The sequence below is a fragment of the Leptonotus elevatus genome, chromosome 18 (genome assembly GCF_054856555.1).
Source record: "Leptonotus elevatus isolate MCC_2025b chromosome 18, RoL_Lele_1.0, whole genome shotgun sequence".
In the NCBI taxonomy this organism is placed as follows: Eukaryota; Metazoa; Chordata; class Actinopteri; order Syngnathiformes; family Syngnathidae; genus Leptonotus; species Leptonotus elevatus.
The window spans coordinates 2180776-2194374 of NC_141256.1; the positions used below are offsets into that span (position 1 = coordinate 2180776).

General features: G+C 37.1%; 1 long non-coding RNA gene across 2 annotated transcripts; it reads left to right on the top strand.

Annotated features, from left to right (window-relative positions):
- The first annotated feature begins 1580 nt into the window (after nucleotides 1-1580).
- Nucleotides 1581-9644, top strand: LOC147158232 (uncharacterized). 2 transcript variants are annotated; one of them, XR_015090672.1, is made up of 4 exons: nucleotides 1581-1641; nucleotides 2939-3056; nucleotides 8820-8931; nucleotides 9091-9644. It is a non-coding gene; the product is annotated as an uncharacterized LOC147158232 (long non-coding RNA). The 2 variants fall into 2 exon arrangements; XR_015090671.1 differs by lacking the exon at nucleotides 1581-1641 and having other exon boundaries at nucleotides 1677-3056.
- The last annotated feature ends 3955 nt before the right edge of the window (nucleotides 9645-13599 follow it).

Consider the following 13599-nt stretch of genomic DNA (forward strand, 5'->3'; position numbering starts at 1 on the left):
GAATATTGGATTGTATACTTTAGTCTGATTTTGACCAATCAGAGACTACCTTAATTGCACATCACCATACGAGAACCGTATCGAGGGGCATTACTAACAAAAAATAACTTAATTGGATAAGATTAGATCACAATGAGCATGCTTATTTTTCCGCATTAACGTGTATTTTTTTTTCATTGGATTATAAAAATATATAGATATAGATAGATCTTTTTTTTTAGGTCCATGTCGAAATAATCTCCATCACTGTATAAAACACCCATGTCGCATGTTTTGTCAATACTGTGCAGCCATCACAGGTGCATAGTCCTCACAATGTCGTAGTTGTGAATAACTGACACTCTGAGGACAGTGTATTTACACACTGCGAATGTAAAATAAGTTTTCAGGGCTTGGAGTTACACATACAGTCCTCATAATTCATACTCTGGTCAGGTATGGACACTCTGAGGACTGTGTATTTTCTATTAATTGTTTCATTGTGAAAAATAGACATCACCAATTTACACTAACCATTAGTGCTGACGGATTATTTATTTTTGAAATGGCAAATAAAATGTGTTTGCATTCACAATACTTTAACCTATTCATTGTTCTGTATGTACTGTAACTGTGTAAATGCACAGGTACAGACTTGTGTGTTACTAAGAATTGAATTTTATATGTATTTTTCTCTTCATGTGTACCAGGTTTCAACTGAAGCACAACCTGAAGACATAACTGAAGACGTAGCTGTCACAGACCAAGTTGACCAGGTGACGAGATTTCTTTTTGAATGTTGACGTTGAAATACATTTTTCAGAAGCAAGACGTTGGCACAATATATAAAAAAATATCTTGTCGCACGAATGGCTCATGCAATATGTGTATTGCAAAGACAAGCAACAAATGAATATTGGATTGTATACTTTAGTCTGACTTTGACCAATCAGAGACTACCTTAATTGCGCATCGCCATACGAGAAACGTATCGAGGGGCATTACTAACAAAAAATAACTTAATTGGATAAGATTAGATCACAATGAGCATGTTTATTTTTCCGGATTATCGTGTATTTTTTTTCATTGGATTATAAAAATATATAGCTATAGATAGATCCTTTTTTTTTAGGTCCATGTTCAATGTCGAAATAATCTCCATTACTGTATAAAACACCCATGTCGCATGTTTTGTCAATACTGTGCAGCCCTCACAGATACTTAGTCCTCACAATGTTATAGTTGTGAATAACTGACACTGAGAACAGTGTATTCATACACCGTGACTGTAAAATAAGTTTTGAGGGCTTGGAGTTATTATACAATTCATACTCTGGTCAGGTATGGATTCTCTGAGGACTGTGTATTTTCTTGTTTTTGTTTCATTGTGAAAAATAGACGTCACCAATTTACACAAACCTGTAGTGCAGAAGGATTTATTTATTTATTTTTGTAATGGCAAATAAAATGAGTTTGCATTTACAATACTTTAACCTATTAATTGTTCTGTATGTACTGTAACTGTGTAAATGCACAGGTACAGTCGTGTTACTAAGAATTGAATTTTATATGTATTTTTCTCTTCATGTGTACCAGGTTTCAACTGAAGCACAACCTGAAGACATAGCTGAAGACGTAGCTGTCACAGACCAAGTTGACCAGGTGACGAGATTTCTTTTTGAATATTGATGTTGAAATCAGTTTTCAGAAGCAAGACGTTAGGAGTGAAGAGTGTAGAGTAGATGCTAGGGCTGAACTATATAACTAACAAATATAATCACAACAATTTTTTATGCAATGTGTATTGCCAAGACGTTCAAAATATTGTATCCAACAATAAGCTTGTATGGGACTAAAATTCCTACAAGTCAACATTAAAAATATCTCAAATTGAAGATTTGTTGGCAGTTTGGTGATTTGGATTATGCACTGTAGTGATCTTTTGTTCCCATTAATTTATTTATGGTGGATTTTAGAGGTGAACTCTTTATCAATTTTATTTTATTTTTTTAAACAGAAGTGTAAACATCAGGTAGTTAATTTACTTGTATCAAGCTTGGATAAATGTGCTTTATGTTTTGGACCTTTCGCTGCACTAGAATGGACTGGCATGATGGGTATTTTATCTTCTGTGTTATTTGTATCTGCAATGGATCTTTGTTTCACGCAACCAGAATTAATAGTGCAGGCATTTTCATTGAATGAATATAATTTAGTCAAGAGGATAAATTATGACCCATGTTTATACCTTTATCTTTAGTTGCAAGCAGCTAAATGTTGAGCAATTGTCTCAATCTTAACGACTGTCTGACTCGGTAAAATAGAAAAGTCTACTGTAACTGAAGGACTGTATCACACAATATCTGTTTTAGGGGCAATGCCATAGATTAAGCATATTAACTATCCCTCTTGTTAAATGCTTCATCTCATCTTTCGAATAAATGTGACTAGATTTATAATAATCTTTAGTATGTGCACAAACTTTAGGTTCTAAATGCTTTTCTAGTTTGCTCCAGCATCTGGCACATATCCCGTTTAAAAAAAATGCAAAACTGCTTGATGATGAAGACCTTTGGTAAATTAACTTTAGCACATTAGCCCATCAATGGCGGGAGCTACTTCTGCCGCGAGCGCTCGACACTTTTCTCAAGCTTCTACTTCGAGTGTAACATCACTAAGTAACAGCGAAGTAAAGCTAGTAAATATTTATGACCACCCGCCAAAATGAATTTTAACCCGCATATGGCAGGTTAATTTTAGAGCCACTGTATATATGCATAAGTATGTGTGCATCTACTGTATATATGGATATCATTGCTGTCCTGTGAAAAACACGTTTCCATTTTTAGGTCGCGGGCTGCTCTCCGGTAGCTCCTATGGTGGAAGTGTTTTTCACAGAACAGCGACAATATGTGTATGTATGTATGTATGTAATAATTGTTTTCGTTTAAAAAATTAGGTTGCTGATGTATCCAGTTCAAGTGAGGATTCGTTAGCAGAGGAATATGTTCCAGATTCTCACAGTACTTCGGACACTTCCTACATTGAACCTGTTTCAGAAATTCAGAAATCCGAAGGTATTTCAGGAATGAGCTATGAGAAAACTGCTCATCCTTTAAGATGAGAGGTAGTCATGTTTTAAAGAATAAAATGTTCAATGTTCACTGACTCTTTTGCATCTGGTTTCATGTCGAGCTTATCCATTACAAAGCTGTGTTTGACCTAGATAACCTGTTCACATAAGAAGCAGTTTTATTAACATACCAGTTTCAGTCTGTCCTAAAATTGTAAGTTGTAACATGAGCACCATGTTAAAACTTACAATTTTAGGACAGATCAGGTATGACTTTGCATTTCACAGTATTGTTATGTACAACAATGTGTCCTTATATCAGGTAAGTCATTACACATCAATGCCATTTTAGTTTGTGTAAAGTCAGAATGCCAGAACTTTCAAATCACTTCAGTGACATGGTTGCTGTGTGTTGTGTAAACTTTGTCCTTGTAATGTGAGTTGGTCCTCATAATTACCATTTTTGCAATGGGCGTGGCTTATTTAGGTCATTATCTATGTCCTCACAATTACGGATTTTTTCAGGTTTTTCTTTTTTTCGTGTGTTGAGTTTTTTCAAGTTTTGAAGTGAAATTCTCCTGGACAACCCCAAAAAAAAATTTTGGGTGCAAGTCCCATCTCTCTGGCATTAGCAGAAAGGGGTGTCCCTGTAATACACAATTAAACCGGTTTGGAAAAAATGTCCTCATAATACACAGAGGCAAGTATGTGTGTGTGTGTGTGTGTGTGTGTGTGTGTGGTGCATTAAAATTAGGAGCAGGTGAACCGGATCCACCCGCCTCCCAAGCATGTCACTGAGTGTATGTGGTGCATTAAAAAAAATAGATAGGGGGGCGGGGGGGGGGGGGGGGACATGGACAGGGGACCGCAGCACTGCTCTATACCGGCAACCCCACAAGCCCCCCCCCCAGTTGTGTGGTGCATTAAAATTGGAGGGGAGTTGTAGGGTGAAGACGGTGTTTCCACCCTACCCCCCCCCCCCCCCCAAAGTGTGTTATGTGCCCTATATGTCTATAAAAGTGTATTGCGCAAACCTAGTGTAGTGAGTTAAGAGGAGCGACCAGCAGGGCCCTCCCCAACCGGGCGGGGGCAGGAGGCGCACCCGCCCACCAAGCCCCCACCCACTCGCTCGCCCCCCGGATACTGGGGCCCGCCCGAGGCGCCAGGACGCCCACCGGAGCGGGGCGGGCACAACACCAAACCCCAGCCACCCCCGCCGGCCCCCGGAGCACCAAGACCCGGGCCATGGATGGAGCCCCCGGCCCAGGGGAGGGGAAGGAAGGCGTACCGGGGAGGGGGAAGGGAGGGGGGAAGGAGACGACAAGAAGGGCAGGGGGCAGCGGTAGGGCCGCAGAGAGAGGGGGAGAGGAGGAGGAAGGATGACGAGGGAGAAGGGACAGGGAGGCGGAGGACGGGCGGGGAGAGGCGAGGAGGGAGAGGCAGCAAGGGGGAGGAAGGGGGAGGGGAGAGGGGACCACGGGGCACCCCGGCGGCCCACAGGCCCCGAACCGCGTCGCTGGGCCCAGAGCGACGGACCGCGCCGGAGCGGCGCTGCCCCAGACACCAGGGAGAGCCCCGCAATGCAGCACCCCCCAAGAGACCCAGGGAACGGCCAAGACGAAGCCGCCACCCAGCAGCCAACAGAGGGGCAGCAGCCGGGTTCCTGACTATAAAAACACACAACCATTAGTTACAAATTGCCAAATACAGAAACATCAATGCAAGTTATCACGCTGCTGTGGCTCTCGCTAACAGGCAGAATTAAGTAACCAGGTTTAGGTTAAAAAATTCTATATACGTAGACCATGTTTCTTTAAATTTTGACATTTGTTTTTTTAATTTGAGGCAGATATTTTTTCCATTAAAATGTGATTTATGAGGAGGTTAGACCATTGGTCGATATTCAGAGTTTGTTTATTTTTCCAGTTAACAAGAATTGTTTTTTTTGCGATAGTAAGGGCTACAAATATAGATTGAAATTGTTTATGTGATAAGTCAGTTGTTGTTAAGTCACCTAGCAAACACAAGTTTGGAGAGAACGGTATCCTACAGTCCAAGACAGCGGAAAGTTTTTCTAAGACTTTAGTCCAGAAACACATAACCGGAGTACATAACCATAAAGCATGAAAATAAGTGTCTGTAGTGTTTTGTAAACACTGGAGACAAATGTCGGAGTCTGAGAGTCCCATTTTCTTCATCATATATTGAGTAATGTATGTTCTGTGAATAATTTTATATTGGATAAGTTGTAAATTTGTGTGTTTTGTCATTTTAAAAACATTTTCACAAACTTGAATCCAAAAGTCAGATTCCGGAGCTATAGACAAGTCTGTTTCCCATTTCGAGATGGGTAAAGACGTTTTATCAGTATATGAAAGTAACTTATATATTTTTGAGAGTTTTTTTGTTGTTGTCGGAGAAAGCTTGGTAATATCTTTAGCTAAAACAGGCGGTTGGAGCGTACCCTGAAGTGTTGGAATTTGTTTCTTTATCATACTTTTAACTTGCAAATAATTTTTTGATTTTGTATTTTTGGAGCAAGGATGTATATGATATAAACATATTATCTGAGAAGAGATGGTGGAGATGTGTAATTCCTTTCTGCTCCCACACACTCAAATAAAACGATTGGTTGTTAATTTGAAAGTCGGGGTTATGCCATAGGGGAGAAAGCCCACAGGGCTCCACTTGGGCTTTTGTAATTTCTAGTGCCTTCCACCAGGCAGTCAGGGTGGCGGAAATCATTGGATTTTTAAAACAGTTATGTCGCTTAATCGATGTTGTAATAAAGAGTAAATCTAGGAGTCTGAGGTTATTACAATCCTTCTGTTCTAGTTCCAGCCAACAGTTAGTATCTCTATTGGGTTGTGCCCATAAAATAATATATTGTAGCTGGTTGGCTATATAGTAGTGCATAAAATTTGGTGCCTCTAGACCTCCTTTGGATTTATTTTTCTGAAGAGTAGATAGACTAATCTTTGCTTTTTTTTTATTCCAGTAAAATTTTGTAACAGCTGAGTCCAACAACTGGAACCAGTTAGCCGTAGGTTTAAATGGAATCATTGAGAAAAAATAGTTTATTTTGGGTAAAACTTTCATTTTAATAGTGGCTATTCGTCCTATTAGAGAAATAGGAAGATTATTCCAGCGCTCGAAGTCACTATAAATGCTATCCAGAAGTGGAGTAAAGTTTAAATGAATTAAATCAGTTAATTTAGGTGAGATTTTTATGCCTAAGTATTTTAAATTACCTATAGGAAATGAGTAGTGTGGGTCCTGGCTTGCAGGGTTCCATGAATTTTCTGTAATAGGTAGAAGTGTTGATTTTGTCCAGTTAATAGAATAATCTGATAACTGTGAGAATTTAGTTATTAAGTTAAATACTTCCCCTAACGAAATAGCAGGCTTTTCTAAATAAAGTAAAATATCATCGGCATATAGATTAATTTTATGTTCTGTTACCCCAGAGTGAATTCCTTGAATCCTTCTTTCCTGGCGTATGGCTAATGCAAGCGGTTCAATAAATATTGCAAATAATAAAGGCGACAGTGGGCATCCCTGTCTTGTGCCTCTCTGTAGAGTGAAACTCTGAGATATAATCCCATTAGTAGTAACAGTAGCTTTAGGAGAATCATATAATACTGACACCCAGTGAATAAATGACTTCCCAAAGCCAAATTTATTTAAAACAGCAAAGAGGAAGGACCAGTTAACTTTGTCAAAAGCTTTTTCTGCATTCAATGATATAATAACTGCCTTTTTATCATACCGCTGTGACATACTAATAAGGTTAAAGAGCCTTCTAATATTATTAGTAGAGTGACGCTCTTTAATAAAGCCTGTTTGGTCGCTATGAATGATTGTCGGGATTACTGTTTCTAATCTAGATGTAAAAGCCTTAGTGATAATTTTAATATCAGTGTTAATTAGTGAGATCGGACAGTAACTTGATGGAAGGGTGGGGTCTTTTTCTGGCTTTAATAAAAGTTTAATTGCTGCTGTATTCATGTGTGGGCGTATGTGACCATTAGTTTTAATTTCTGTTACTACTCTTAAGAATAGTGGAGCAAGCATTGACCAGAAGTGCTTTAAAAATATAGCCGGATAACCATCCGGGCCAGGTGCTTTGCCATTTGGCATACTATCTAGAGCACTGTACAACTCGTTTATAGTAAGTGGTGCATCTAACATATCTTTATATTCAGTAGTTAACTGAGGTATATTTAAGCTACTGAGGAATGCCTCAATATGCTCTGGGTTAGGATTATTAGTTTCTGAGTATAGGTTATGATAGTAATGATAAAAAATTTGATTAATTTCTTCTGGTGATTGTGTACATTCACCAGTTGTCCCTTTAATAGCCGTTATAAGCGATTTTTCCCGATTACGTTGAAGTTGGTTTGCAAGAAATTTACCTGATTTGTTATTATATTCAAAGTTGTTGTATCTCAATTGTTGTATTATAACCTCTGTCTTTTTAGTTAACATATCGTCTAACTATATTTTTGTATTTTGTAAGTCAGTCCATATTTGGTTATTTGGGTTTATTGCGTACTCATCCGTCAGTTGTTTAATTTTATCTTCCAAGTCTTTTTCAAATTTTTGATCCTGTTTCTTTTTATAAGATGAATATGATATAATTTTACCTCTAATTACTGCTTTCCCAGCTTCCCAGAGAAAAGATGGAGATAGGTCTAGAGAGTCATTTATTTCCAAAAAGTCTGCCCATTCTTTTCTTATAATTTTGTCAAATTCTGCGTCATTTAGCAGTGAGATGTTAAAACGCCATGTCGGTGGTGGTTTAAAGGTATAATCAACTTGTAGGGAAAGGGAGACTGGTGCATGGTCGCTAATAATAATAGGATGTATTTTTGTAACAGTTTTATCAGCAATAGACTTATTTGTAAGAAAAAAATCAATTCTTGAAAAGGACCGGTGCACAGCGGAAAAGAAGGTAAATTCCTTTTTATTTGGGTTTTTAAGTCTCCAGCTGTCGACGAGGCCAAAGTCATCCATATATTCCCCTATTACTTTTGTAGATTGTGATCGCCTTATACATGTTGTTTTATTAGAACGATCTATTAATGGATTTAAGACTGTGTTAAAGTCTCCTCCAATAATAATAAATATAAATATATATATATAAATAATAAAACGACGTCGTCATAATTTTTTTTTATCTCAACCTCTGGGTTGTCTTCACAGTTATATTAATGCTCATGTATCTGTTAATTTTGGCTACCGTCAAATGTTGACAAATTGGCTATGCTAACTGGTTACGTCCGTATTGTTGTTGATATAAAAAAAAAAATGTGGGCCATATTGTTCAAACAGGTTGAAAACTAGCCTGAACAGTTGGCAGATGATTGCGCGTTCCACTGCCAACCTCACTTCACAAATTCCCTCATAACCGCCTTTTCCCGGTTAAGTCGAGGGACCTTAAGAAAGATTTTTATTAAATAATAAAAATACAACAATATAACAGGGAAGGGTGAGGTCCTTGGGAGGGGGTTTAATGTAGGGCTGCTGAAGCTTAAAAAAAAAGAAGAAAGTATTTATTATTATAATTATATTACATACATAAAGTACATGGGAACTAATTAACATGATCAAAGATCCCGTACAGACATGTTTTTGATGATGTATTAAAAAAAAAAAAGTCTACTTTGAATATTAATTTGTCTAATATATTAAAAAATAAAAAAGTTTAGTTATATCATTAAAACTCTGTTGGCACTTTCCATACTTAAAATAGTGTTTTCCTTAGGTGCTGCTAAATGAGGTGTCAGTGTAAAGTATGTGGATTCAGAGCGACAACAAGGGCTGATCTTCTGCAGCATGACAGACTACAGCACAGGACATTTGAGATTGGAAATTCGGTACCTTGTTTTGATTATGATTGTCCCTACTCTTTTAAAACATTAAGTGCCCTGCGTATACATTTGTGAAGATATCATGTAGAGGATGAAGTTAAAGGGCTTGCTTGTAACATATTTGTGACAGTTTTATATCAAGACACTTCCAATTTCATGTTGCAGGACACTGAGAACATGGCATTTGACCAGCTGATGATGGCCATTACTGAGGCCAGAGCTTCTACAAGCAACAATCGCATTGTAGGAGTTGTCATTGAAGGCGTGGAAGTCATCACAGGACTTGGAGATGTTGTCAGAACTTGTTCGGTCTTCCTTGGCTTGACCTATGCATTGAATCTAGATTTCCCCATTCACCTGAAGTACACGTTTGAGGTTTTCCCCAAACTTTTTATGATACTAAATGACTTCCGCAAACTTCCGGCTAGAACAGGTTGCTATTTATTTATTTATTTATTTTATGTTACAGTGTATTTGCAGTGTTTGAAAATTGTTAAATATGTGCATGTTATTAGCATTGATTTGGGATGTATGCAAATTATTTTTATTTTTTTTGTGTTAATGGATTGTGCAATATATATATATTTTTTCCTTTTTTTTATTATAAATTATTGTAGTTTTAGGTCAAAATTGTTATGGCTGAAAAGAGAATAGTTGGGCACACAGTTTTTGTTATATAATGTGTGAGAGAATGTTTAATAAAAGTTATTTAACTGTCATGGTATTTTGTATTCTGTGCTTTCTGGGACATAATTACGTGAGAAAAAAAATATATTTAGATTTAATTAATTGCAAAGATTAAATTGTAATCAATTCATATAAATGATTATTGCTCAATTATATATCATTGATATGAGTAATTAAATTATGTTTCATTAGTACTATTTACACATTTAGAATGTATATATTTTTCATATCAACTCAATATTTTTGTTTAGGTTTTAATTAATTCCTTTACGGTTTTCTATTCAAAGCTACTCATATTAAATGTATAATTATTAAGGGTCTCATTTAATTAACACTTACTCAATACCAAACCTAGTGAAATTTAATTAATAACATTGATTGTAATCTGTTGCCTCATTTTTATTGAGTAAATGTGAGTTTTTTTTGTTACAGTGTACTGACTAATATTAGCAGGAGATACAGAAACTGACAACAGTAAGCACACTGGACAAGGAAACGCTTGGAAGATATGGAGATGAGTCAAACAATACTACTGAGCAGTGAGCACGTAGAAGTAAGCAATCGAACAGTCTATATCAGGGATGGGCAAATCTTTGTTTCTTTTTTTACGACGGCTTATTAGGGCTACATATGAAGATTTTTTTTTTGGGGGGGGTGTAAAATATTCCAAGAAAAAAATCACAAATTTACGAGAAATAAACTCGCAAATTTGTAACATTTTTAAGTGGCAAATTTGCGAGAAATAAATAAACTCGCAAAGTCCATTGACTACAATGCAATCGCGCCGCCGGAAACGCCTCCCCGACTGTTGGTCTGAATGCAGCAAAAGTCTGATAACGATCCTGTTAGTTGGAATCAGCTGCAGTTCAAGTAGGGAAACCTCTAAAACCTGCAGGACTCCTACTCTCGAGGACGGCAGTTTGCCATCCCTGACCTAATGTTGGTTTGTTCTTGAGCAGTTTTGTGTCATCCTTAAATGGTAATTTAAAAGAGAGCCCTTTGCACTGGGGGGGGGGGGGGGGGGAAATTACAGTATGTGGTTATTTTGTTGCTTTCTTTAAACCCTTTGTTGTTGTGTTAGGACCGATCTTATATGCAAGCTTGGGGAGTAACGGAATACATGTACCGCCGTTACGTAATCAGATTGCAAAAAAAATGTAACTGTTACTGTTACTGTTACAGGAAAAAACATGTAATTAGATTACAGGTACATTTATTAAAAATGGGGATTACTTCGAGGGATTACAATTTCTACGATGAGAGAGAGCGCGAAAGAGGGCGAGAGAGAGACAGAAAGAGAGAGAGAGAAGGACAGAGCGAGAGAGAGAGAAGGACAGAGTGAGAGAGAACACGTGCATGCCCGCGCAAGTGGGACCGTTGCTACATGTCGGGGAGGTGGGAACGAACGAACTGACTAGTCGTATCCTCCACAAGCGGGCAGTTTGAAAATGCTTCACAGACGGGAGGAGGAGATGGCGACCGGTATTCACTGGAACTTACTCGGAGCGAAAGTTTGAGCTGAGAGTCCAGCGGCATGCTATGCGCTGTAGCTTCTTGCTAGCTAGCCCGCTAGCCTACAACCATAATGTGAGTTGCACCTTCCAAACAAATCTTCCTCCCACCAATTCGCTATTTAAACATCATACACAACATATACATGGCTAAACTTGTGACTGGGATAAAAGTTAATTTTGCAGTTGATGTCACACATCGTCATCCTCATTGGATGACTATCTATCTATCTATCTATCTATCTATCTATCTATCTATCTATCTATCTATCTATCTATCTATCTATCTATCTATCTATCTATCTATCTATCTATCTATCTATCTATCTATCTATCTATCTATCAAACTGTGAGGTGTGTTTGCTTTTAGTGACAGTTCGAAAACAGCATATGGCCTTCAATCAATCAATCAATCAATCAATCAATCAATCAATCAATCAATCAATCGCCTACATGCTTTTTAATGACACAAGGATTTTTGCTATTTGTAGGCTGCCCGGGTCCCTATCACCCGCAAATAGCAGGGGCACATTGTATAGAATATATATTGTGGTGATATTTATTTTTATTTTGTCTTCATGAACATACTCAATATTGGAGTAATCCAAAAGTAATCCTGTTACATTACTTTAATATTATGGTACTTGGATTACATTACTTACTACATTTTTTAGCAGGTAACTTGTAACTGTAATGAATTACATTTTAAAAGTAACCCTCCCAACCCTACTTATATGTATATATTATCAAAAATGAAATAATATTAATAGCACGTATTTTGCACATATGCACATATTTCGTTCATATTTAAAATAGCATGTTTGTCATACATGTAGTTAAGAAGTGCATGGCCCTATGTGGCTTCTGAGTATCACTGAGTCGTGGCCCCCTCCAGATGCCCATCCTTTGTCTATTTAGCTATATATAGTATAACTGCTTCTAAAAGGCTACTAATTGTGTAATTGTGTCTCCATGGTTCCGCCCACCAAGCACTGAAACAGAAAAGCACAAATGAAAACAGACATGACAGTATGTAGAAAAATGCATTATGCACAAAAAAGAGTAGCCCATGCAAATACTTACTTGTCTTGTTTATCTGTAAAAAAAAAAAATAATAATAATAATGTCTTCATTTCACTTTCATTGCCCGAAAGTTTTGAGTTTAACAGATGTTTGAGCCTTGTTCACAAATGTCTTCATGTAGCAGAATATCAGCCTGCTTTGAGATGAAGTCATTTTTTGATACAGCCCATTACCAAAATAAATCAATTGCACGTGGAGATAGCACAGTCATGCCAGCACACACTCACAAAATACACCGTGTATATTTACCTGAGCACCACACATTGTGTTCAAGGTTTGAGATGACAAACTGATCAGATCTCACTGCCAACTGGAGAAGACATTTATTCTATGGTAATGCATGTTGTTTCAATCACGTTGGAAATTCTGTAATGTTCAAATTTGAGTATCTATCTTCTATGTTAAGTGTCTTTGAGTGTTTAAAAACAGTTAATGTACAGTATAATTTTTTTCAGCAGCAGTATAGACTGCAACCACTGACCAGCTTTATCCCGGGTGTCCCAAACCACTGGCCTACTTCACCTGAAAAACAATGAGACTGAGAGGCAGCTGTAAATCCTATAATCCACACATGCTTCTGGCTGCTCTGTGATTAAAGAGACCAGACACAACTCTCTGATTTGAACAACACAATCTCAAATATGCCTAATGGTCTCTCCAACGAGGGACTGAGCCACATAAAACAAGGACAATCTGTTTTAAGTTAAATTCCACCAAAAGCAGCTTCTAGTCATTGTATTAATGATTCATAATGGCACATTAATTTTGTATCATATTAGGGTCTGAAGCAAAAGATTACATACTCTGTACTGTAGAGTCTTCTTCTTTTTTTCCTTTTTCTTTTTCCTTTTTTTTGGGGGGGGGGGGGGGATTTTACTTTATTAGCCAAATCTGCCCATCTGCTGGTAATACCTTGCATGGATGAAATGGCATGAAGCTGCAAATAATAATATTTTACAATTTTACATGAAAAAATAATGAGAATAATGAGCAATTAAAATAGCCGAGTCAAATCTTTTTTGTGTGTGTAAATGTTCAAAACGGAGAATTTTCATAGATTTTTTTTTTTGCACTGATTCCAAATCTGCCCTTGACTTCTCAGTTTTATGCAGATAATAATAATAATAATAATAATAATGATGATAATAATAATAATAATAATAATAATAATAATAATAATAATAATAATAATAATAATAATAATAACCAACAAATGATTGTCAAGTATTTTGAAAGGAGAAACAGAGGGACTACTTCTAAGCAGCTCAAGACCAGGCTATAAACACCAGAAACTATCAGAAAGTAATATGTGGCCAGCAAGTGGAGAGCACATGCGGAATGTGCTCGCAACATGAAGAGACAGTGGACCATATTCTACCTGGATGTGAAATAC